The sequence below is a fragment of the Oncorhynchus gorbuscha genome, linkage group LG07 (genome assembly GCF_021184085.1).
Source record: "Oncorhynchus gorbuscha isolate QuinsamMale2020 ecotype Even-year linkage group LG07, OgorEven_v1.0, whole genome shotgun sequence".
Taxonomy (NCBI): domain Eukaryota; kingdom Metazoa; phylum Chordata; class Actinopteri; order Salmoniformes; family Salmonidae; genus Oncorhynchus; species Oncorhynchus gorbuscha.
The window spans coordinates 44,395,359-44,419,005 of record NC_060179.1 but is presented as its reverse complement, the minus strand read 5'-3'; the positions used below and the strand labels follow the sequence as shown (position 1 = coordinate 44,419,005).

General features: G+C 43.5%; 1 protein-coding gene across 3 annotated transcripts in view; it reads right to left on the bottom strand.

Moving 5' to 3' along the window:
- The window catches only part of LOC124039907 (retinoic acid receptor alpha-like), a 265,171-nt gene extending 254,492 nt beyond the window's left edge, over nt 1-10,679 (bottom strand). For all 3 annotated transcript variants that reach the window (XM_046356452.1, XM_046356453.1, XM_046356455.1), the window contains exon 1: nt 10,477-10,679. The gene's annotated coding sequence lies outside the window, so the exon portion shown is untranslated. The remainder of the gene's footprint in view (nt 1-10,476) is intronic.
- Nucleotides 10,680-23,647: the final 12,968 nt, after the last annotated feature.

Sequence of the window (23,647 nt, the reverse complement as noted above, 5' to 3'; positions counted from 1 at the left end):
TGTCAATTTGGGACGCGGGAGGCCTGTGTCAATTTGGGACGCGGGAGGCCTGTGTCAATTTGGGACGCGGGAGGCCTGTGTCAATTTGGGACGCGGGAGGCCTGTGTCAATTTGGGACGCGGGAGGCCTGTGTCAATTTGGGACGCGGGAGGCCTGTGTCAATTTGGGACGCGGGAGGCCTGTGTCAATTTGGGACGCGGGAGGCCTGTGTCAATTTGGGACGCGGGAGGCTGGTATGTTGTTTCGGGGTCCTTGTTGGTCCCGGGTTTTATGGGGGGGAATGTGACGACCCTCCCACTCTGTCTGCCGTATTCTGTCTGTTCTTGTTTCCTTATTAGGATGCCGATGGGCAGAGTTGAGAGGGTCGTCAGCTACATGGGAAACACCTGGGCCAGGTGTCTCCCAGGATAAATAGACCTCTTCCACATTCATGGAAGAGACTCTCTCCATGCAGACACCTGTTGTAGATTCTGTTGTGGTTCTTGGTGGCCTTTTGTTTGTTTGCCTTGGCACCTTTCATCACCCTGCATTATCACATTCATGCATGCAAAACACTCACTTACACTACTGATTACTGATTACACACACAATTGTATATTATACTTAGTTACTTATTTAATAAATATAGATTTTGCTACTCCTTATCTCCACGTGGTCTCCCTTTGTTACGGGCTTTGAGCCGGTTCGTGACAAGGACCTTGTTATTTTACCTGAAATGCACAACTCAATGTTTATATCCCAGGACAAATTAGCTATGAACAGCAAGCTTACTAGCTAAATTGCCATAGATGTTTAATGCTTTTCGACCTGTCCCCAAATTAATGTCATTGGTTCAGAGTTTGTTTTGATATTTTAACCTGTGTGTCGTAATCGCGTTTGATGTAGGGGGACAAAATTGATTTATGCACAATGGCGCACACGCGCAGCCGGTTTGGGTTCCGTTTTAGCGTAAATAATAAGTTAACCATTTCATTTTGGAAACTGCATTCACAAATTAATATGACTGTTTAGTCTTTGCTGTAATATAGGATTCACAAATGTTTTGTACGCTTATAATTGATTTAGTGTTGTTTACATTGCTCTAAAAGGTCAAAAAATAATGAGCAAATGGGGGAGAAGAGCCTTAGTCAGGGAGGTGACCAAAACCTCAATGGTCACTGACAGAGCTAAAAAGTTATTCTGTGGAAATGGCAGAACCTTCCAGAAGGACAAGCATCTCTGCAGCACTCCACCAACCAGGCCTTTATGGTAGAGTGGCCAGATGGATGCCCCTCAGTAAAAAGGCACATGACAGCCCGCTAGGAGTTTACCAAATGGCACCTAAAGGGAGTCTTAAACCATGAAAAACAAGATTCTCTGGTGTGATGAAACCAAGCTTGAATCCTTTGGCCTGAACGCCAAGCGTCACGTCTGGAACAAACCTGGCACCATCCCTACGGTAAAACATGGTGGTGGCAGCATCATGCTGTGAAGATGTTTTTCAGCAGCAAGGACTGGGAGACTAGTCAGAATTGAGGCAAAGATGAACGGCGCAAAGTACAGAGATCCTTGATGAAAACCCGTTACAGAGTGCTCAGGACCTCAGACTGGGGCAAAGGGTCCCACGCGGTGCTTGTTCCTTACCTAATTTTTCTTGATCTCCAGTATTTTCTACAACTAGTCAAATTTATTCCATTCATCTGACTTCCCCTAACTCTCGAGCAACCAGTAAACAATTCCCGTTTCTAGTTTGTCACGTCCTCTGCACCCATTTTGCTGTCGCGTGTGTTACGGTGTTCAGTTTGTTTTAACCTATTTATTGATGCGATTTTGATATGCTATTGGGCAAGTTCATGTGATGCATACATGTGTAAGCTCGACCCAATCAAATCAATTGCTGGTCGGACTCCATGGGACTAGGGACAGCCCTAGTCTTATTCTGATGACATTATGATCGATGCTTGACTGACATTTAACAAATATTCTTGCTCTTATCCATTAGACTAGCCTAACCGCACTGTATTTGCAAAAATTTTGGCGAGAGTGCAAATGTTTGTGACAAAGTATGGGTAGAGTTCAAAATGCAATGGAAAGTTTATGTACCAAATAAAAATCCAAAGCCAATGTCCCAAAGAAGTACATTATGTGCACCATGTCGTTATGCAATGATTTATCTGCAACAAGTCTGTCTGGTGGAAACCCAAATGGTGACAATTTGCATATTTTACTTTGAGGATTCTAGACTATTCAGGTGAAAATCTGTCACCAATTGAATGGAAACCTAGCGAGTGACTGACGAGATGAAAACTACCAATGCGCTACCAAATTTCACAATTGCACCTTGTGGATTCTACATTTACAAATCTCAAAAGTTAGCTGAAAGTCTGACAGAGTTCCCGCAGTGTGCCTATTGAGTATGGGTGGGCTGCCACTGGTAATGAAGAGGTTTCACTGCCTGCCTGGACAGGCTGGGAGGAGAATGAGCCTGGCTTTTTACAGCAGTGTGGATGTACTCAAAAAAATAAATTGATACCATCGTTTTATGGAGAGGGGGATGATTAACTAACTACAAAAGAGCTCTTTCACTGGAAATGTCAGCCGTCAAGCTGAGAGACTGTCCGACTGGGCAATAGAGTCGATGAAATCCAAGTTACAAAATGGATGTGGAAAAATGTCATGGAATTGTATGACACTGCCACAATATCCCCACACAAATTGAGAAACGCAATAGGTCTCATGTGGTAAAAAAGATTTGGCCGACACAGTGTGTACATGTAAGAATGCTAGTCCAATGTGAAATGTACCACAATAGACAGTATGAACACCATAACACAATTCATAGTAGCCTAAGTATTCAACCACCTCCTATAAAACAGTCTTCAAATGGATTGATAGACAAAGTTCATGTTAAACTATAGCTTTGTCTTTCTCACAGAGATCAGAAAACAATGCTATGTAGGCTAAATCTGATCATAATCGCAATGTCTAAATCAATAGTCTTTTCAATCACAGCTCAGTGATCAGTCTTAAGCTTAGCCTCATTTAAAAAGAAAACAGACCTAAAATCTTCAGGAATATTAAACTGGTGAGGGACTTCAAATATAACCGATTATCCATTCTAGGCTGTTTTTTCCTGATTAAATTATACAATAGCCGATAATATTAAGGTCTCACAGCAGCCTCCTTGCATTTCTCAGATAACAATGGCCTTGGTCTCTAAATTCCAAATCTGAGATTTAGGTACAGTTGAAGTCGGAAGTTTACAGACACCTTAGCCAAATACATTTAAACTCAGTTTCTCACAATTCCTGACATTTAATCCTAGTCAAAATTTAGGATCACCACTTTATTTTAAGAAATGTGAAATGCCATAATAATTGTAGAGAATTATTTACTTCAGCTTTTATTTATTTCATCACATTCCCAGTGGGTCAGAAGATTACAGACACTCAATTAGTATTTGGTAGCATTGTCTATAAATTGTTTAACTTGGGTCAAACATTTCAGGTAGCCTTCCACAATAAATTGGGTGAATTTTGGCCCATTCCAGAGCTGGTGTAACCGAGTCAGGTTTGTAGAACTCCTTGCTCGCACACGCTTTTTCATTTCTGCCTACATATTTTATACCATTATTGAGGTCAGGGCTTTGTGATGGCCACTCCAATACCTTGACTTTGTTGTTCTTAAACCATTTTGCCACAACTTTGGAAGTATGCTTGGGGTCATTGACCATTTGGAAGACCCATTTGCTACCAAGCTTTAACTTCCTGACTGATGTCTTGAGATGTTGCTTCAATATATCCACATAATGTCCCTTTCTCATGTTGCCATCTATTTTTGAAGTGCACCAGTCCCTCCTGCAGCAAAGCACCCCCACAACATGATGCTGCCACTCCTGTGCTTCACAGTTGGGATGGTGTTACTCAGCTTGCAAGCATCCCCTTTTCCCTCCAAACATAACGATGGTCATGATGGCCAAACAGTTCTATTTTTGTTTCATCAGACCAGAGGACATTTATCCAGGAAGTACGATCTTTGTCCCTATGTGCAGTTGCAAAATGTAGTCTGGCTTTTTTAATGGCGGTTTTGGAGCAGTGGCTTCTTCCTTGCTGAGCAGCCTTTTAGGTTGTCGATATAGGGACTCGTTTTACTGTGGATATAGATACAGTTGGGCAAAAAAGTATTTAGTCAGCCACCAATTATGCAGGTTCTCACACTTAAAAAGATGAGGCCTGTAATTTTCATCATAGGTACACTTCAACTATGACGGACAAAATGAGAAGAAAAAAAAATCCAGAAATCACATTGTAGGATTTTTTTTATTTGCAACTTATGGTGGAAAATAAGTATTTGGTCACCTACAAACAAGCAAGATTTCTGGCTCTCACAGACCTGTAACTTCTTCTTTAAGAGGCTCCTCTGTCCTCCACTCCTTACCCGTATTAACCGGTTAAGACTCTAGGGGCAGTATTTCATTTTTGGATAAAAAGACGTGCCCGTTTTTAGCGCAATATTTTGTCACGAAAAGATGCTCGACTATGCTTGGAATTGATAGTTTTGGAAAGAAGACACTCTGACGATTCCAGAACTGCAAAGATTTTCACTGTGAGTGCCTTAGAACAAAACCTACAGGCAAAACCAAGATGTTTGAGCGACCAGGAAATCAACAGGATTTCTGATGGCACGTTTTCCATGATCGCCTTATATGGCTGTGAATGCGACAGGAATGAACGGACACTTCCTATCATTTCCCCAAGGTGTCTGCAGCATTGTGACGTATTTGTAGGCATATCATTGGAAGATTGACCATAAGAGACTACATTTACCAGGGGTCCCGCACGGTGTCTGTGTGGAAATTGGTGCGCAAAAGTCGCCTACCAGTATTTTTCCATCCGAATCTGAGAACAATGCAGGCTTCCAGGAATGGCATTTCAATGAAGAGATATATGACAAAACACCTTGAGGATGGATTCAAACAACGTTTTCCATGTTTCAGTCGATATTATGGAGTTAATTCGGAAAAAAGTTTGACGTGTAGGTGACTGAATTTTCGGTTAGTTTCGGTAGCCAAATGCATAGTAACAAAACGGAACGTTGTGTCCTACACAAGCATCTTTCAGGAAAAACTGGACATCTGCTATGTAACTGAGAGTCTCCTCATTGAAACATCTGAAGTTCTTCAAAGGTAAATTATTTTATTTGATCCCTTTGCTGGTTTTTGTGAATATGTTGCGTGCTAAATGCTAACGCTAAATGCTAAGCTAGCTATCACCACTCTTACACAAATTATTGATTTTCTCTGGTTCTAAAGCATATTTTGAAAATCTGAGACGACAGGATTGTTAAGAAAAGGATAAGCTTGAGGATAGGCATATTTATTTCATTTCATTTGCGATTTTTAGAAATCGCTAACGTTGCGTTATGGTAATGAGCTTGAGGCTATGATTACGCTACCGAATACGGTGTGGGTAGGACTAACAGGTTAATGGCACCTGTTTGAACTTGTTATCAGTATGAAAGACACCTGTCCACAACCTCAAACTGTCACACTCCAAACTCCACTATGGCCAAGACCAAAGAGCTGTCAAAGGACACCAGAAACAAAATTGTAGACCTGCAAAAGGCTGGGAAGACTAAATCTGCAATAGGTAAGCAGCTTGGTTTGAAGAAGTCAACTGTTGGAGCAATTATTAGGAAATGGAAGACATACAAGACCACTGATAATCTCCCTCGATCTGGGGCTCCACACAAGATCTCACCCCGTGGGGTCAAAATGATCACAAGAACGGTGAGCAAAAATCCCAGAACCACAGGGGGACCTAGTGAATGACCTGCAGAGAGCTGGGACCAAAGTAAAAAAGCCTACCATCAGTAACACACTACGCCGCCAGGGACCAAGAGACCAAAAACCTCCTTCCATCAGCAAGGACATTGAAGATTAAACGTGGCTGGGTCCTTCAGCATGACAATGATCCCAAACACACCGCCCGAGCAACGAAGTAGTGGTTTCGTAAGAAGCATTTCAAGGTCCTGGAGAGGCCTAGCCAATCTCCAGATCTCAAGCCAATAGAAAATATTTGGAGGGAGTTGAAAGTCGTGTTGCCCAACAACAGCCCCAAAACGTCGCTGCTCTAGAGGAGATCTGCATGGAGGAATGGGCCAAAATACCAGCAACAGTGTGTGAAAACCTTGTGAAGACTTAAAGAAAACATTTGACCTGTGTCATTGCCAACAAAGGGTATATAACAAAGTATTGAGATCAACTTTTGTTATTGACCAAATACTTATTTTCTACCATATTTTGCAAATAAATTCATTTTAAAAAATCCTACAATGTGATTTTCTGGATTTTTTTTCTCAGTTTGTCTGTCATAGTTGACGTGTACCTATGATGAAAATTACAGGCCTCTCATCTTTTTAAGTGGGAGAACTTGCACAATTGGTGGCTGACTAAATACTTTTTTGCCCCACTATGTTTGAGGAACTTTAATTATGGGATATCTGTTTTGAATTCGGCACTCTGCAGTTTCACTGGCTGTTGACGAGGTGAGACGCTACCGTCCCACATACCCTAGAGAGGTTAGTTAACAAGAAATTTGTGGAGTGGTTGAAAAACGAGTTAATGACTCAGACTTCCGACTTCAACTGTATATTAGAATTGTAACTTGAGGTGAGGTGCCCTGCCACTAAGACATAAATGAAGTGGAGTTATTCTACTACTCGAACCTAATTGCGCTCTCTCCCTCATGAACACGGGAGAGCTGTGCACGCTGACATGTAATGATTATTTAATACCATCAAAGCCATAAAGGGAGAAATAAAAGGAGTCAATATAAAAAAAAGGGGGGTGGGTGACTTAACCCTTTCATCATGCACAAGGAGGACTAGGAGAGTAGGAAAACAGACAGACTGTATTGAGACAGAATCTGTATGTGTGAGCTGGCCTGTCAAACCCCCATCATCCTGGCTGACTCGAGCTCCCATATCCCTACATCACAGGGGCTTTACTTCCCCAATCCACTCTTCACCCCTGCTAGCGGCTCCCACCCTCCTGCTCTCAGTCTTTCCCACACTCACCCCATTCCCAAAAGCAGCAGCTATGTCAGCAAGCACCTCAGCCAAAACAACTATAACATTGCAATTTATTTCTACTCATTCAGCAAGAGTGGCAATAGCAAAAAAAAAACTTTCTCTCAACACAGAAACCAACATGTCTTTATGAAAAACACCTAAAGAGAGTGGGAAGACTGACACCACACTACTGCGCATTATAACAAACCCCAAATGTCTGACGTCTTTTTTTTCATAACAGGGATCCGAAGCCTCAGCTCTCGAAACTGTGGTTTCACTCAGATCTGAGCTCCTCGCTACTGAAATAAAACCCACACAACTCTGGCGTCTCGGCGAGCGAGTGGGTCGACCTGGCTGAGGCATTTACCATTTAGCGAGGGCCTTGTGACATCTCTGGGGTAACCTGCCATTGTGGGGGACCCATCTCATCTGTCACAACCTGATGAGTTTCTCCTGCACAGTCTCAGCCTTGAGAGGCAGGCAAACACCGGTTAAACTGAAAACAAGGGACAGACAGGGCTGTGGTAAGGCTACTCACCACTATGGGCCTCTGCTAAGCGAACTTCAAATGTGTTGAGATTTCCTTTTTGGTATAATCTCTAAACCAAATTTAGAAGTACGCTCTTTCACTACAATCAGTGGTGCAAACATCTCTGCCTACCCCTGAACCACACCACATTGCTACGAGTCTTGCTTCCCAGATCTTGTTAGACATGGGTGAGTTTGGCAGACTATTTAGCAACAGTGTCATTTGAACAACATCTCTTTACCTTCAACAAGAATCTACAGATAGTAAAAGGCCAGTATTAGGAATAACACTGGGCATTTCCAAACACAAATCAGCGGCTCTGTGGGATACACATCTCATGTCCTGCAGTAAAGGTCTCCAAATGGGAACGCTCTCCCACCATCCTCCAATAACCCATCTCACTTCATCTGGCAAAAACAACTTGTTCCAAATGTTACAAGAAAACAGAGAAAAAGTCAGCCCATGTGAAAAAATTAAATTGCCAGGAGCTTGAGTCACTATCATGTTTTTCAGAGCGAAGTCAAATAATATTTTCCTTTCCCGTGTCACTCTTGACTATCATTTTGAAGAGGAATGAGAGAGGGTGGGGGGGGGTCCTGTCCGACTTAAGATGTATGGAGAGGAGGCAAAGTGAGTGAGCCATCGCCTCCATTGTGATGACACATTTACCGCCATGTGAAACCAAGTCGTGTGAGACTTCTAAGTCGAACTGGCATCGCTCACACAAGACGGAAACCAACTTTCCGTAGAAGACAAGTCGCTCAAAAACACTCTGGACTTGAGAAAAAGCAGTTCACTCTTCTGCCTCTAATTATATCTGCATCCAAAATACTGTCCTTGGCTATACAATAGAGTTTTCTGCTATTCTAAAACACAGTGTACAGTCTAACCCTCAAACCTAGAATAGACAACCAACCAAAAAGAACATGTCTGCACTAGCATAGACAGTATCTGCCACAAGAGAAGCTGATGAACACGTTGATTGGATGTGCCTGCAAGGCTGAAGTTGGGCTGGCTGGCACCGCTCTCATGTGTGTCCATATGGCATACTGTAGCCTATCAGTTCAACAAACTCATAACACGGTGACCACATCTCAAATCCTGTTGTCCTTGAGGGGAGGAAAGGCGAACCCAAGAACGATTGGATCGTTGACGGACACAGGGTACCAGACCAGTGTGTAGGTTAAATCCCTCACACGGGCCCATCATGAGTTGAGGACAAAAACGTCTACGATTGAATCATTTTCAACAGACCTGAAGGAACAAAAGCCAAGGGCAGTTCATGTTACAGTACCTTTCAGGATTAGCCCACTATAGTGGGGCTCCTGAGTGGCGCAGCAGTCTAAGGAACTGCATCTCAGTGCTAGAGGTGTCACTACAGACCCTGGTTCAATTACACACTGTATCACAAACTGCTGTGATTAAGAGTCCCATAGGGCGGCGCACAATTAGCCCAGTGTAGTCCGGGTTAGGGTTTGGCCAGGGTAGGCAGTCATTGTAAATAAGAATTTAACTTGCCTAGTTAAATAAATAAAAAGTTCAATAGTGATTGCATAACAGTTGTGAATGTACTGCTTGGTTAGGTTAGAACTGACTAGGGCATATCCAGCTATGGCTACGGCACAACATGCATCTGTGATTCACACCATGAGGAGACGTGACAGGGTGGGAAAATCCTCAGACACACCAGATTTCCCCACTCGGCAACTAAGCCTCCAATGCATCTTGCGCTGAATGTCACGGGGTTTCTGTAGAAAAGGGCACATACCTTTTTCACAACAAAAGCACAGTAGTTTGTTGTGCACATTACACAGCCAGTCTTAGACACAGTAATGGAACAATCCAGATGAATGCATTATTTGATAAATCAATCATGCACTATAAAATATCTTAACAGAGTGATTAGAATACCTAATCATACAGAATCACAAAAGGAAATATTATTACAGATCTAAATAAGAAACTTTTTTTTATGACTTAACACAATATATTTGCAAGAAATTGGTAACAATAAAATAAAATAAAACACCAAATCAACTAAATTGAGATTTTGGCAACATGTACTGCCTGGTGTAATGTTAATAATCATGGGTCATAGGTAATTATGACATTTTATTTGACAGCTCCTCCTCTGAAGGTATTGTATCTTGAAAAACTGCACCAAATGTGTAAACAAATTGGGGGGGGGGGGGTTCTGTCAGTGTGGCTTACATTGCAGTCGTTTGCTGAAATAAAAACACTTGAACACACGGTTTTGGGAATAAATGTGCACACACTATTTTGGGATTGATTAACATCCATATTCCATTGTCTTGGCTCGCAATGAAGCAAGAATTGTGTGCAACAGAAACAACTATAGTGATTTAGCAATCTGAGCAACACTCATAACATGGTAAACACAGTGAAAAGTTTACAAACTGGGTGACCTTGCTACAAGGATTGGCGATGTAAATATCGAGTCAACTGTCAGCCTGTCAAAATGCGGTTAGACAAATCGCTACTTATCGCTTGACGATGCTTACGTTTAGATTGTATTGCGTGGTCTATTTCATTCATGCGAAAATAATACGGCAAAATTGATAAATAACTGTTTTGCTATCTAATTAGAGAAGCCAGCCGACGTGTTGATAGTGTAACCAGAGTCAATCACGAGATTCATAACGAAATCTCACATCCCGCCGAACTGACATGCATAACATAGAAATCTTATAACGTTCGTGCACGAAATAAACTGGCAATGTAAGACGCAACTGAAAATACGGTTGTCGTTGGGCTGAAGGAGTTCAACTGTTCGTGACATTTGCCTGTCGGTTTATGTTCATTTTTTAACTGGACCGCACACTGTCCAAATGTTGACAAGGTAAGCCACCTCAAATAACAAGTGTCACAACAAATACCTTGGACCTGTTGCCTTCTCCTCCTGGTTCCGTGGTTGGTGGAAGTTGCGCCTAGTATAATTGTTTTGATACTCCGAAGTTTTTGAGTGAAAAACATTTAGCAGTGGATAACAACCAGTGTCGTGCCAAACTACCCTCCAGCAATTCGTCGATGAGAGGCGGTGAACGGATTTCAGTGAGCAGAGAAGTTGAGAAGAGCTTTCGCAGCGGGAGCCATTGAAGTCACGTGCTCCGGCAGTGAAAATCAACACCACCACTCTCTCTCCGCCCCTTCTTCATTTATGGGGTGGTCCGCTGTCCTGAAAAAGAGATACTTCAGGATTTTGGCCAATTTGTAGTCTTAAAAGCAGGGGGAAAAGTTACACTATATATACAAAAGTATGTGGACACCTCTTCAAATTAGTGGATTCGGCTATTCCAGCCATACCCGTTGATGACAGGTGTATAAAACGAGCTTACAGCCATGCAATCTCCATAGCCAAACATTGGCAGTAGAATGGCCTTACTTACTTAGCTCAGTGACTTTCAACGTGGCACTGTCATAGGATACCACCTTTCCAACAAGTCAGTTCATCAAATTACTGCCCTGCTAGAGCTACCCTGATCAACTGTAAATGCTGTTATGGTGAAGTGGAAACAACTAGGAGCGACAACGGCTCAGCCGTGGAGTGGTAGGCCACACAAGCTTACAGTAGCTTGTGCAAATCATGTGTCCTTGGTTGCAACACTCACTACTGAGTTCCAAATTGCCTTTGGAAGCAATGTCAAGACAATAACTGTTCGTAGGGGGCTTCATGAAATGGGTTTCCATGGCCAAGCAGCCGCACACAAACCTAGATCACAATGCGTAATGCCAAGTGTCGGCCGGAGTGGTGTAAAGCTCGCCATCATTGGATCATGATTCATCATCTGGCAGTCTGACGCTACCTGCACCAATGCATAGTGCCAACTGTAAAGTTTGGTGGATGAAGAATGGTCTTGGGCTGTTTTTCATGGTTTGGGCTAGGCGCCTTAGTTCCAGTGAAGGGAAAACTTAATGCTTCAGCATACAATGACATTCTAGACGATTCTGTGCTTCCAACTTTGTGGTAACGGTTTGGGGAAGGCCCTTTCCTATTTCACCATGACAATGCCCCTGTGCACAAAGCGAGGTCCGTACAGAAATGTTTTGTCGAGATCGGTGTAGAAGAACTTGACTGGCCTGCACAGAGCCCTGACCTCAACTCCATCGAACGAAGACCTTTTGAATGAATTGGAACACAGACTGCAAGCCAGGCCTAATCACTAATGCTGTTGTGGCTGAATGGAAGCAAGTCCCAGCAGCAATGTTCCAACATCTAGTGGAAAACCTTCCCAGAAGAGTGGAGGCTGTTATAGCAGCAAAGGTGGGACCAACTCCATATTAATGCCCATGATTTTGGAATGAGATGTTCAGCAAGCAGGTGTCCACATACTTTTGGTAATGTAGTGTATCTCAGTTTGTTTTTATTTTTATTTAACCTTAATTTTACTAGGCAAGTCGGTTAAGAACAAATTCTTATTTACAATGACAGCCTAGGAACAGTGGGTTAACTGCCTTGTTCAGGGGCAGAACAACAGATTTTTACCTTTTCAGATCGGGTATTCGATCTAGCAACCTTTTTTTTAAGTGTCCCGATTGCACACTGACATTTTGATAACTGGCCCAACTCTCTAACCACTAGGCTACCTGTTCAGCCATTCCTGTGTTTGAAAATCAACGGGGAATAGGGTTTTGGGATAAACAAAGAAAAATAAGGTCTGAGGTTCTATGAGATAATACCAGTCAGATAACCTTGATGAATATGAATATGTGGACAACTACAAATACCTAGGTGTCTGGTTAGACTGTAAACTCTCCTTCCAGACTCACATTAAGCATCTCCAATCCAAAATTAAATCAGCTTCCTATTTTGCAACAAAGCATCCTTCACTCATGCTGCCAAACATACCCTCGTAAAACTGACTATCCTACCGATCCTTGACTTCGGCAATGTCATTTACAAAATAGCCTCCAACACTCTACTCAGCAAATTTGATGCAGTCTATCACAGTGCCATCCGTTTTGTCACCAAAGCCCCATATACCACCATTGCGACCTGTATGCTCTCGTTGGCTGGCCCTCGCTACATATTCATCGCCAAACACACTGGCTCCAGGTCATCTATAAGTCTTTGCTAGGTAAAGCCTCGCCTTATCTCAGCTCACTGGTCACTATAGCAGCACCCACCCATAGCACGCGCTCCAGCAGGTATATTTCACTGGTCACCCCCAAAGCCAATTCCTCCTTCGGCCGCCTTTACTTCCAGTTCTCTGGTGCCAATGACTGGAACGAACTGAAAATATCACTGAAGCTGGAGACTTATATCTCCCTCACTAGCTTTAAGCACCAGCTGTCAGAGCACCTCATAGATCACTGTATCTGTACATAGCCCATCTGTAATTAGCCCATCCAATTACCTCATCCCCATACTGTTATCTATTTGATTTATTTTGCTCCTTTGCACCCCAGTATCTCTACTTGTACACTCATCTTCTACACATCTATCACTCCAGTGTTTAATTGCTATATTGTAATTATTTCACCACTATGGCCTATTTATTGCCTTACCGCCGTTATCCTACGTCATTTGCACACACTGTATATAGACTTTTTCTATTGTATTATTGACTGTGTGTTTGTTTACTCCATGTGTAACTCTGTGTTGTTGTTTGTGTTGCACTGCTTTGCTTAATCTTGGCCAGGTCGCAGTGGTAAATGATAACTTGTTCTCAACTAGCCTACCTGGTTAAATAAAGGTGAAATAAAATAAATAATAAAATAAAATTATAAAGCCTTCATGTGCTTTATGTGTTTTTTCTTATTACATGAATGCTTCAAAATTCACAAAAAGTGACTTCAGCTGATGAAGATTATCTCATAGAACAAAACTCATAAGATTTTCTAAGCCTACTTTTTTTCCAAAAACCTTATAAAAACGCCGTTCATTTCTACATAGGCTTTGTCCTACATACCAGTTAGTGCCTACAAAAAGACGCCATTGCTATTTCTCTCTATTTGGCCCTTTATCTACTTCCCCAGAGTCAGATGGCCTCGTGGAGAGCATTTGTATATCCCTGTGTACAGTATGAAGGAAGTTAGAGGTACTGTACTTTCATGAGCCAATGCTAACTAGCATTATCGCAATGACTGAAAGTGGTATCCAGAAATGGTATCCATGAGTTCATCTGACTCTGGGGAAGTAGATAAAGGGCCTCGCTGCCAAAATCACAAAGTATCCCTCAGATGTGCAGACAGTTTGTCTCTCATGATATTATCACAAATTTTATAGATATTTGTATTTATAAAAATCTTTGATATTATCTTATGATATTGTATTGAAATTGGATTATAAGGAGGGTGCCTTGCTAAAGCAAACATTTATGATTATATTACTATTTCATATTTGCAAGTTGTCAGATAATGACATATCATGAAAACATTTTGCTTGGATTTACAAAATAAACAAAAACAACTTTGATTATATTACCAATTGAATAACATGTTATTGCATTTATCGTCTTGATAAAGATGTTTATTATATCGACAGTCAGACCTAAATTAGAGATGGACAAGCAATTTTTCTGTGTTTAACCTCTACAATATATCTTGGCACAGCATCCCTTTACAGTACAAAGACTGTAATACAATCGAATTAGGTATGGTGTATTGGGAGTCAGCTGAGCATTATTTGTTGTGCGAACAGTGGAGGGAAAGCACACATTTGTTTCTGCCCTTCAGGTTTGTTTGTTTATTTGTTGCTTTCCATGTCAAAACTTACTGCCAGAATTTAGAACATTATGTGAGAGGTTGCATTTTTGGACATCCTGGGACACACCACAGTCATTGAGATACTATACTTATCCCCCATTGCAACCCACCGCAAAGCTGACTGTTTGTCTCCTTCCCTGCAAACCTTGTATTGCAAGCGGCTATTCCCTGTCTTCCCTGGATGTTTTTCCAATGCCTACCAGGCTGCTGCAACAATGCTGTGAGTGGCACTGAGCTGTGTCAACTGTCACACATCAGCACAGAAGTGAGGAATGCTGTGCTGGGGGTGACATGGGGGGACACAGTCATATGCGAGGACTGAGGACTCAGAGCAGCTCAAAGTGCGTTTTGGTGCAATTGGTAGCTGTCAAAATAGAGAGTATGAATGTGAGCAGATTTAGGCCTATTTCACAGGATTTTGGAAGATGAAATTAGGCCCTGGCGTGATATCCTTACGTTCACAGATGTATGAAGAGTATACTTCCATTTGCCTGCAGACAGACTGTGGGACTTTACTTTATTGGCAGCCATAGCTACTGAGTTCCCTCAAGGCGGGTGTCCTTGGTACAGCTGCATCCTGGATGTGCAGTCAAGTTTATCATCTAATGTTAGGAGGAGCGCAGTACTGTATCTTAATGGACTTATTGTATGGTACTGAACAGCTCCTATTTCGGTATGAGTTCAGTGCATTGCCATAAGGAAGATATGTCATGCATAGTGTATACTGTAATACCTCACCGTGCATGTTTTATGCATGCTTTGCATAATCAACTTTACACAAAATATAGGCTCAGGGATATCAAGCACAGTACAGTGAGTTATGTAGTGCATATTTCATGTAATGCTTTATATAACCTACTATACAACAAGGGGGAAATCATGGGTTTGACATAGTTGAGAGCTCAAAGGCTGCAAATGTCACGCCTTGGTCATTGTATTTTGTGTTTTGGTTATATGTTTGGGTAGGCCAGGGTGTGACATGGGTTTATATGTTGTGTTTCGTATTGGGGTTTTATTAGCATTGGGATTGTGTATGATTAGGGGTGTGTCTAGTTAGGCTTGGTTGCCTGAGGCGGTTCTCAATTGGAGTCAGGTGATTCTCGTTGTCTCGGATTGGGAACCGTATTTAGGTAGCCTGAGTTCGCTTTGTATTTTGTGGGTGTTTGTTCCTGTCTCTGTGTTGTAGTCACCAGATAGGCTGTAATTAGTTTCACGTTCCGTTCTGTTGTTTTTGTAGTTAGTATCAGTTATTTCATGTTCCGCGTTCTTTCATTAAAGTCATGAGTAACCTACACGCTGCGCTTCGGTCCGACTCTCTTTCTTCAACAGACGAACGCCGTTACAGCAAATTTGTATCGCATCTTTTAACTTCTTCGATATAGGGGGCGCTCTTTTAATTTTTGGATGAAAAACGTTTTAAACAAGACATTTTGTCAAGACAAGATGCTCGACTATGCATATAATTGACAGCTTTGGAAAGAAAACACTCTGACGTTTCCAAAACTGCAAAGATATTGTCTGTGAATGCCACAGAACTGATGTTACAGAAAAAACCCAGATAAAAATTCAATCAGGAAGTGCCGCATTTTTTGAAACCGCCTCATGGCAATGACTTCTTATATGGCTGTAGAGGAGCTAGGAGTCAGCTTACCTTTTCCACGTTTTCCCTAAGGTGTCTGCAGCATTGTGACATATTTGTAAGTATATCATTGGAAGATCAACCCTAAGAGACTACATTTACCAGGTGGTCACTTGGTGTCCTCCGTTGCAATTATTGCGTAATCTCCAGCTGCAAGTACTTTTCCGTTTGCTACTGAGGAGAAACCCAACTGCCACGAAGGATTTATAATCGAATAGATATGTGAAAAACACCTTGAGGATGATTCTAAACAACGTTTGCCATGTTTCTGTCGATATTATGGAGTTAATTTGGAAAAAAGTTCGGCATTGGAGTGAATTAATTTTTTTTTTTTTTCCTTAGCCAAAAGTGATGAACAAAACGGAGCGATTTCTCCTACACAATTTGCTATCAAACTGAGTCTCCTCATTGAAACCATCTGAAGTTCTTCAAAGGTAAATGATTTTATTTGAATGCTTTTCTTGTTTTTGTGAAAATGTTGCCTGCTGAATGCTAGGCTTAATGCTATGCTAGGCTATCAATACTCTTACACAAATGCTTGTGTAGCTTTGGTTGAAAAGCATATTTTGAAAATCTGAGATGACAGTGTTGTTAACAAAAGGCTAAGCTTGTGTTTCAATATATTTATTTCATTTCATTTGCGATTTTCATGAATAGAAAAAGTTGCGTTATGCTAATGCATTATTGTTGAAGTATTTTTCTGTCGATTTCTCAGCCAAGCAGGATGAACAAACGTGACGTTTTTCGCCTACAAAAATATTATTTTTGGAAAAAAGGAACATTTGCTATCTAACTGGGAGTCTCCTGAGTGAAAGCATCTGAAGTTCTTCAAAGGTAAATTATTTAATTTGGTTGCTTTTCTTATTTTTGTGAAAATATTGTCTGCTGCCAGCACAGCCTAGCATAGCATTATGCCATGCTAAACTTACACAAATGCTTGTCTAGTGTTGGCTGTAACGCATATTTTGAAAATCTGAGATGACAGTGTTGTTAACAAAAGGCTAAGCTTGTGTTTGAATATATTTATTTCATTTCATTTGCGATTTTCATGAATAGGAAACGTTGCGTTATGGTAATGTGCTTGAGGCTATGATTACACTCCCGGATACGGGATTGCTCGTCGCTAGAGGTTAAAGCATCACACCTGATGTCACAAGGAGTGACACAGCTGTCTGTAAAGGTTGACTCTGTGATTTATGTATGTCGAGTTATTCATGTATTTGGCCTGTATAGCTTCGGTTGGCATGACATTTTTGCTGACTATCACTGAGTTTTCTTTTTTAAAGCAGCAGGCTGAAATGATTTCAGGCTGGCTACGATTCGTCATTCACTCTACACATTGTGAACGCTCATCCTTTTAGCATCAAGAATAAGACCCTTTAAGAGGCATGACATGCATGGCGCTCAGAGTCTTCACAGTGCTATCCTGATCCTGGAATCCGGGAGCGAGGCGGCCCGAAAACTACTTGAATTACGTCAAGACTCCCGTAGTGTGGCAGACTACGCTGCAGACTTTCACACGTTGGCCACCGAGAGTGCCTGGAATTGGGAGTCCCTATTCGATACCTTCCTTCACAGATTTTCAGAGGTGATAAAAGATGAGCTAGCTGCTCGGGTGTTACCGGTGGACCTCGATTCCCTCATCGCCCTCACCATTAGGATTGATGGACGGGAACGCAGGAGTGAGAGGAGGCCACACTCGTCCATTGTCACGCCCTGACCATAGAGAGCTTTTTATTCTCTATGTTGGTTAGGTCGGGTTGTGACTAGGGTGGGGTCATCTAGGTGATTTATATTTCTATGCTGGCCTTGTATGGTTCCCAATCAGAAGCAGCTGTTTATCGTTGTCTCTGATTGGGGATCATATTTAGGCAGCCATTTCCCCTTTGTGTTTTGTGGGATCTTGACTATGGATAGTTGCCTGTTAGAACTATAGTTAGCTTCACGTTTCGTTTGAGATTATTGTTTTGTTTTTCTGTTTCACTTACTAATAAAAGATGTGGAACCCAGATCACGCTGCGCTTTGATCCACTTATTCTAACGAACGTGACAGAAGATCCCACCTACAACGGACCAAGCAGCGAAGCCCGGGAGGTAATGGCATCCTGGTCTTTGGAGGAGATTAGGGAGAGAACATCCTGGACTTGGGACGACATAATGGCAGAAGAGAAGAGCCTGTCAAGGAAGCAGGCGGAAGCAGCGAAGGAGGGACAGCGACGAAGTCAGGGAGGAAGGCCATAGAAACCACAAGAAAATGTTTGAGCAGTCAGCGGAGCCGAGTAGTAAACCAGAGCCAGTATGGGAGAAGAAGGAGAATTTGGAGGAGAGAGAAATGGGACAATTGTTGAGTTGGTGGAGGATGCACGGATTTGGACTAAAGGAACATGTTGTCAGTTTGGTGCCACCTGAGTCAGTTCACCGTACTCGTTATGAGAAGTGTATTAAAGTTCTGGAACAATTGATGCCGGCTATACGCACCAGGTCTCTTTTCACTGCCCAGTACGTCCTGTGCCAGCTCCTCGCACTTGCCGTGCGAAGTGTGTTAAAGTTCCGGTACCATTGATGCCGGCTATACGCACCAGGTTTCCAGTGCGTCTCCACAGCCCTGTGCATCCTGTGCCTCCTCCCCACACTCGCCCTAAGGTGCATGTCATCAGCCCGGTACCACCAGTGCCGGTCCCACGCATCAGGCCTCAAGTGCGCCTCCACAGTCCAGTACGTCCTGTGCCTCCTTCCCGCACTCGCCCTGAGGTGTGTGTTACCAGCCCAGTGCCACCTGTACCGGTACAATGCTTCAGGGCTCCAGTGCGCCTCCACAGTCCAGTACGTCCTGTGCCTGCTCCTCGCGCTCATCCTGAGGTGCGTGTCACCAGCCCGGGTAACACCAGTGCTGGCCTCACGCACCAAGCTTCCGGCAACAGTTCCTAGTCCAGAGCTTCCGGCGACAGACCCCAGTCCACAGCTTCTGGTGACAGGCCCCAGTCCAGAACTTCCGGCGACAGTCCCCAGTCCAGAGCTCCCAGCGACAGTTCCCAGTCCAGAGTTTCTGGTGACAGTTCCCAGTCCAGACCTTCCGGCGACAGTTCCGTCCAGAGCTTCCGGCAACGTTTCACAGTCCGGAACCTCCAGCGACAGTCCACAGTCCGGAACCTCCAGCGACGGTCCACAGTCCGGAACATCCAGCGACGGTCCACAGTCCGGAACCTCTGACGACGGTCCACAGTCCGGAACCTCCGACGACGGTCCACAGTCCGGAACCACCTGAGACGGTCCACAGTCCGGAACCTCCTGAGATGTATAGCCGGCATCAAGACGGTCCACAGTCCGGAACCTCCTGAGACGGGCCACAGTACGGAACCTCCTGAGACGAGCCACAGTCCGGGAACCTCCTGAGATGGTCTGCTGTCCAGAGCCTACAGCGACTGTCTGCGGTCCAGAGCCTCCTGCGAGGGTTCCCAGTCCGCAGTCCCCGGCAACGATCTACGGTCCGGTTCCTCCGGTGACGATCCACGGTCTGGAGCCTCTGGCGATGACCCACGGTCCGGTTCCTCCGGCGACAATCCACAGTCCGGAGCCCCCGGCGACAATCTACAGTCCGGAGTATCCGGCGACGATCCCCGCACCAGTGGGTGGGAGGAGTGGACCACTGGGTGGGGGGTGTGGGCAAAGTGGGCACTTTACCCCGCACCGGAGCCGCCTCCTACGGTAGATGCCTACCTGGACCCTCCCCTAGTGAGTCAGGTTTTGCGGTCGGAGTCCGCACCTTTGTGGGAGAGGGGGGGTACTGTCACGCCCTGACCATAGAGAGCCTTTTATTCTCTATGTTGTTTAGGGCAGGTGTGACTAGGGTGGGTCATCTAGGTTATTTATATTTCTATGTTGGCCTGGTATGGTTCCCAATCAGAGGCAGCTGTTTATCGTTGTCTCTGATTGGGGATCATATTTAGGCAGCCATTTCCCCTTTGTGTTTTGTGGGATCTTGACTATGGATAGTTGTCTGTTAGAACTATTGTTAGCTTCACGTTTCGTTTGAGATTATTGTTTTATTTTTCTGTGAGTTTCACTTACTAATAAAAGATGTAGAACCCAGATCACGCTGCACTTTGTTCCACTTATTGTTACGAATGTGACATCCATCCACTGCGGCTCTCTCACCTCCGAATCAATCCGGAAGTCCCCGAAGGCTATTTTTCCGAGAGGATCCGAGACCACTCGAGCTCCCTCGAGAATCATTGACGACGGGTGAATCAGATACACCGGAACCTATGCAACTGGGAAGAGCTAGATTATCACCAGTCTAAGTCTCTCCGGGTGCTCATTGACTCTGGGGCAGTTGAGAGTTTCATGGATGCTACCCTGGTATCAGAACTAAGTAGACCTACTCAACTCCTTTCCCTGTGATCCAGCTAACCGGATGTTCGTTCCTGATTTGGCTCACTCTTTCAGGCTTACCTGTCATCCTGGGGCTCATCGTACCCTGGCTTTCCTACGACAATGCTTCTGGTGGCCCACCATGGCTCCTGATGTCTCGGTCTTCGTCCCCGTATGCATGGTGTGCGCTCAAAGCAAGACTTCATTGCCAGCTCTGCCTGGCCTCCTTCAGCCACCACCCAGCCCTTTCACTGCCGGCACCCCGGTCAGCCCTGTATGCGCCCAGGTAGGACACCAGGTGGCGCCCCTAGAGGGGGGTGGGTACTGTCATGCCCTGATCTGTTTCACCTGTCTTTGTGATTGTCTCCACCCACCTCCAGGTGTCACCCGTTTTTCCCATTAGTCCCTGGGTATTTATTTTGGTGTTCCCTGTTTGTCTGTTGCCAGTTTGTCTTTTATTGTCAAGTCAACCAGCGTGTTTTTCTGTGCTCCTGCTTTTTCTTATCTCTCTTTTGCTAGTTCTTCCGGTTTTGACCCTTGCCTGCCCTGACCTCGAGCCTGCCTGCCACTCTGTACCTCCTGGACTCTGACCTTGTTTACAAGCTTTTGCCTATCCACTACCATTCTCTTGCCTGCCCCTTGGATTATAATACATATCAGAGACTCAAACCATCTGCCTCCAGTGTCTGCATCTGGGTCTCTCCCTGTGCCCTTATACCCTTATGTTTATTGGGTGTGGCAGACCAGGGGGTTTGGTCAAAACGTTTACACAGATCAGACATGGACAGAGTAGGATTAGCTCAGTTTCAAGGGTGTTTATTTCAATAACAAACCAAAAGAAAATAATAGGTCTCCCCCATGAAACCCTCTCCGGGATACCGTCTTCTGAGCTCCAGGTCTTATTGTAGCCTGTGGGGAACAAAAACATAACTCCCTCCTTTTACCTTTGGAACCATTCCCAACTATACAGGAGTAACCTTTCTTCCCCCAGTCCCTCCTCCCATGTGCTACCCTTCCAGCTGGTGAGCAAACAGCCCTTGATTACTCACCAACCACAATCAGCCCCTATTAGCCCTGGCCGGAGAGACCGTCAGCAAGGACATTGAAGATGAAACGTGGCTGGGTCTTTCAGCATGACAATGATCCGAAACACACCGCCCGGGCAACGAAGGAGTGGCTTCGTAAGAAGCATTTCAAGGTCCTGGAGTGGCCTAGTCAGTCTCCAGATCTCAAGCCCATAGAAAATATTTGGAGGGAGTTGAAAGTCTGTGTTGCCCAGCAACAGCCCCAAAACATCACTGTTCTAGAGGAGATCTGCATGGAGGAATGGGCCAAAATACCAGCAACAGTGTGTGAAAACCTGGTGAAAACGTACAGAAAACGTTTCACCTCTGTCATTGCCAACAAAGGGTATATAACAAAGTATTGAGATTTTGTTATTTTGTTATTGACCAAATACTTATTTTCTACCATCATATGCAAATAATGTGATTTTCTGGATTTTTTTTCTCATTTTGTCTTCTCATAGTTGAAGTGTACCTATGATGAAAATTACAGGCCTCTCATCTTTTTCAGTGGGAGAACTTGCACATTTAGTGGCTAACTAAATACTTTTTTGCCCCACTGTATGTTTTTTTGTGTGCAAATTAACTCAAACTTACGGACAATTTCAAATGTGATATAGCGAAGCACCTAGGTGAGTTGGGTGCGCAATTACGCAGGTACTTTCCTGAAATGGATGGGGATTGTTTATCCCTTTCATGCTCATCCTCCAGTCCACTTACCGATATCTGAACAAGAGAGCCTCATCGAAATTGCAACAAGCGGTTCTGTGAAAATTGATTTAAAAAAAAACATATATATATATATATATACATTTTTTTAACCTTTATTTAACTAGGCAAGTCAGTTAAGAACAAATTCTTATTTTCAATGACGGCCTAGGAACAGTGCCTTGTTCAGGGGCAGAACAACTCGGGGATTTGAACTTGCAACAGCTTGGGGATTTGAACTTGCAACCTTTCAGTTACTAGTCCAACGCTCTAACCACTAAGATACACTGCCGCCCCTGTGTATCAGAAGCCACTGCCAGATTTAATCAGAATTTAATCAGAAGCCACTGCCAGATTTCTGGATTGGGCTGCGCTTTGAGTATTCTGCCTTGACAAATCATGCTGTTAAGACACTGATGCCATTTGCAACCACGTACCTATGTAAGAGTGGATTCTCGGCCCTCACTAGCATGAAAACTACATACAGGCACAGCCTGTCTGTGGAAAATTATTTAAGCCTGAGACTCTCTCCAATACAACACAACATTGCAGAGTTATGAGCAACCTTTCAAGCACACCCTTCTCATTAACCTGTGGTGAGTTATTCACAATTTTCGATTAACAAATAAGGTTTTATATGTAAGACGGTTAAATCTAGAGCAAAATTATTGCTTATTATTATTATCATTATTTGTGCCCTGGTCCTATGAGCTCTTTGTCACTTCCCTTCTTATGTTTAATAAATGTATTGTATAGTGTGTGTGTGACAGGCTTACAACGATGGCAAAAAACAACATTTGAGAGTGTGCTGACCCTGGTGCAAGAGGGGGTACGCAGCTGGAGGTAAAATGTTTGAAGGGATACGGAACTATAAAAAGTTTGGGCACCACTGCATTAGAGGGTATCAAGTTAAGCATCCTTTGGGACACATTATATTAAGATGGAAAATTAATGTATTTGAGTACCTGAATATGTCTGTTGCTATTGTTGGTAAGTACATGTGTACGCGCACGTTGAAAGGAGAGAACTCCTTTTTTTCTTCCGCTAAAAATAATATGATTTTTCAAACCTCTGACAACCAAGCTTTTTCAGATATATTCCGCGTTCACATGCTAGTCAGAACTAGGAAACTCTGACATTTCTGACTTGTTAACCCGGTTGTAGTTCTACACGTGCCAATTTCAACGAATCAGCAAGTTGGAAGTTTCCTAGTCCCGACTAGCATGTGAACACAGCATTAGTCCATCTAATAACATGTGGTAAGCTTTGTGGAATGTCTCAAATGATTCCCAGATGTGCTCCGCAGACATGTTTAACCCCTTCCTTCCTGGCCGCAACCAGAGGAGAAAGTATATCAACAGGGCCTACGCGAGAGAAGGGTTGCAAAACCTCCTCTCTATGTTGAGTTTTTGTTGCTTCAAAGTATTGGAGCCTGCGGAAGTATGGTTAAATGTAATTTAGTGTAAAGCTAAAGATGAAGTAAACTTATACTGCATTACACAAGTTTAAAGAATGTTAAAAAGCCCAGTTTATTCCAGATGACTCATCGAAGCATGGAGT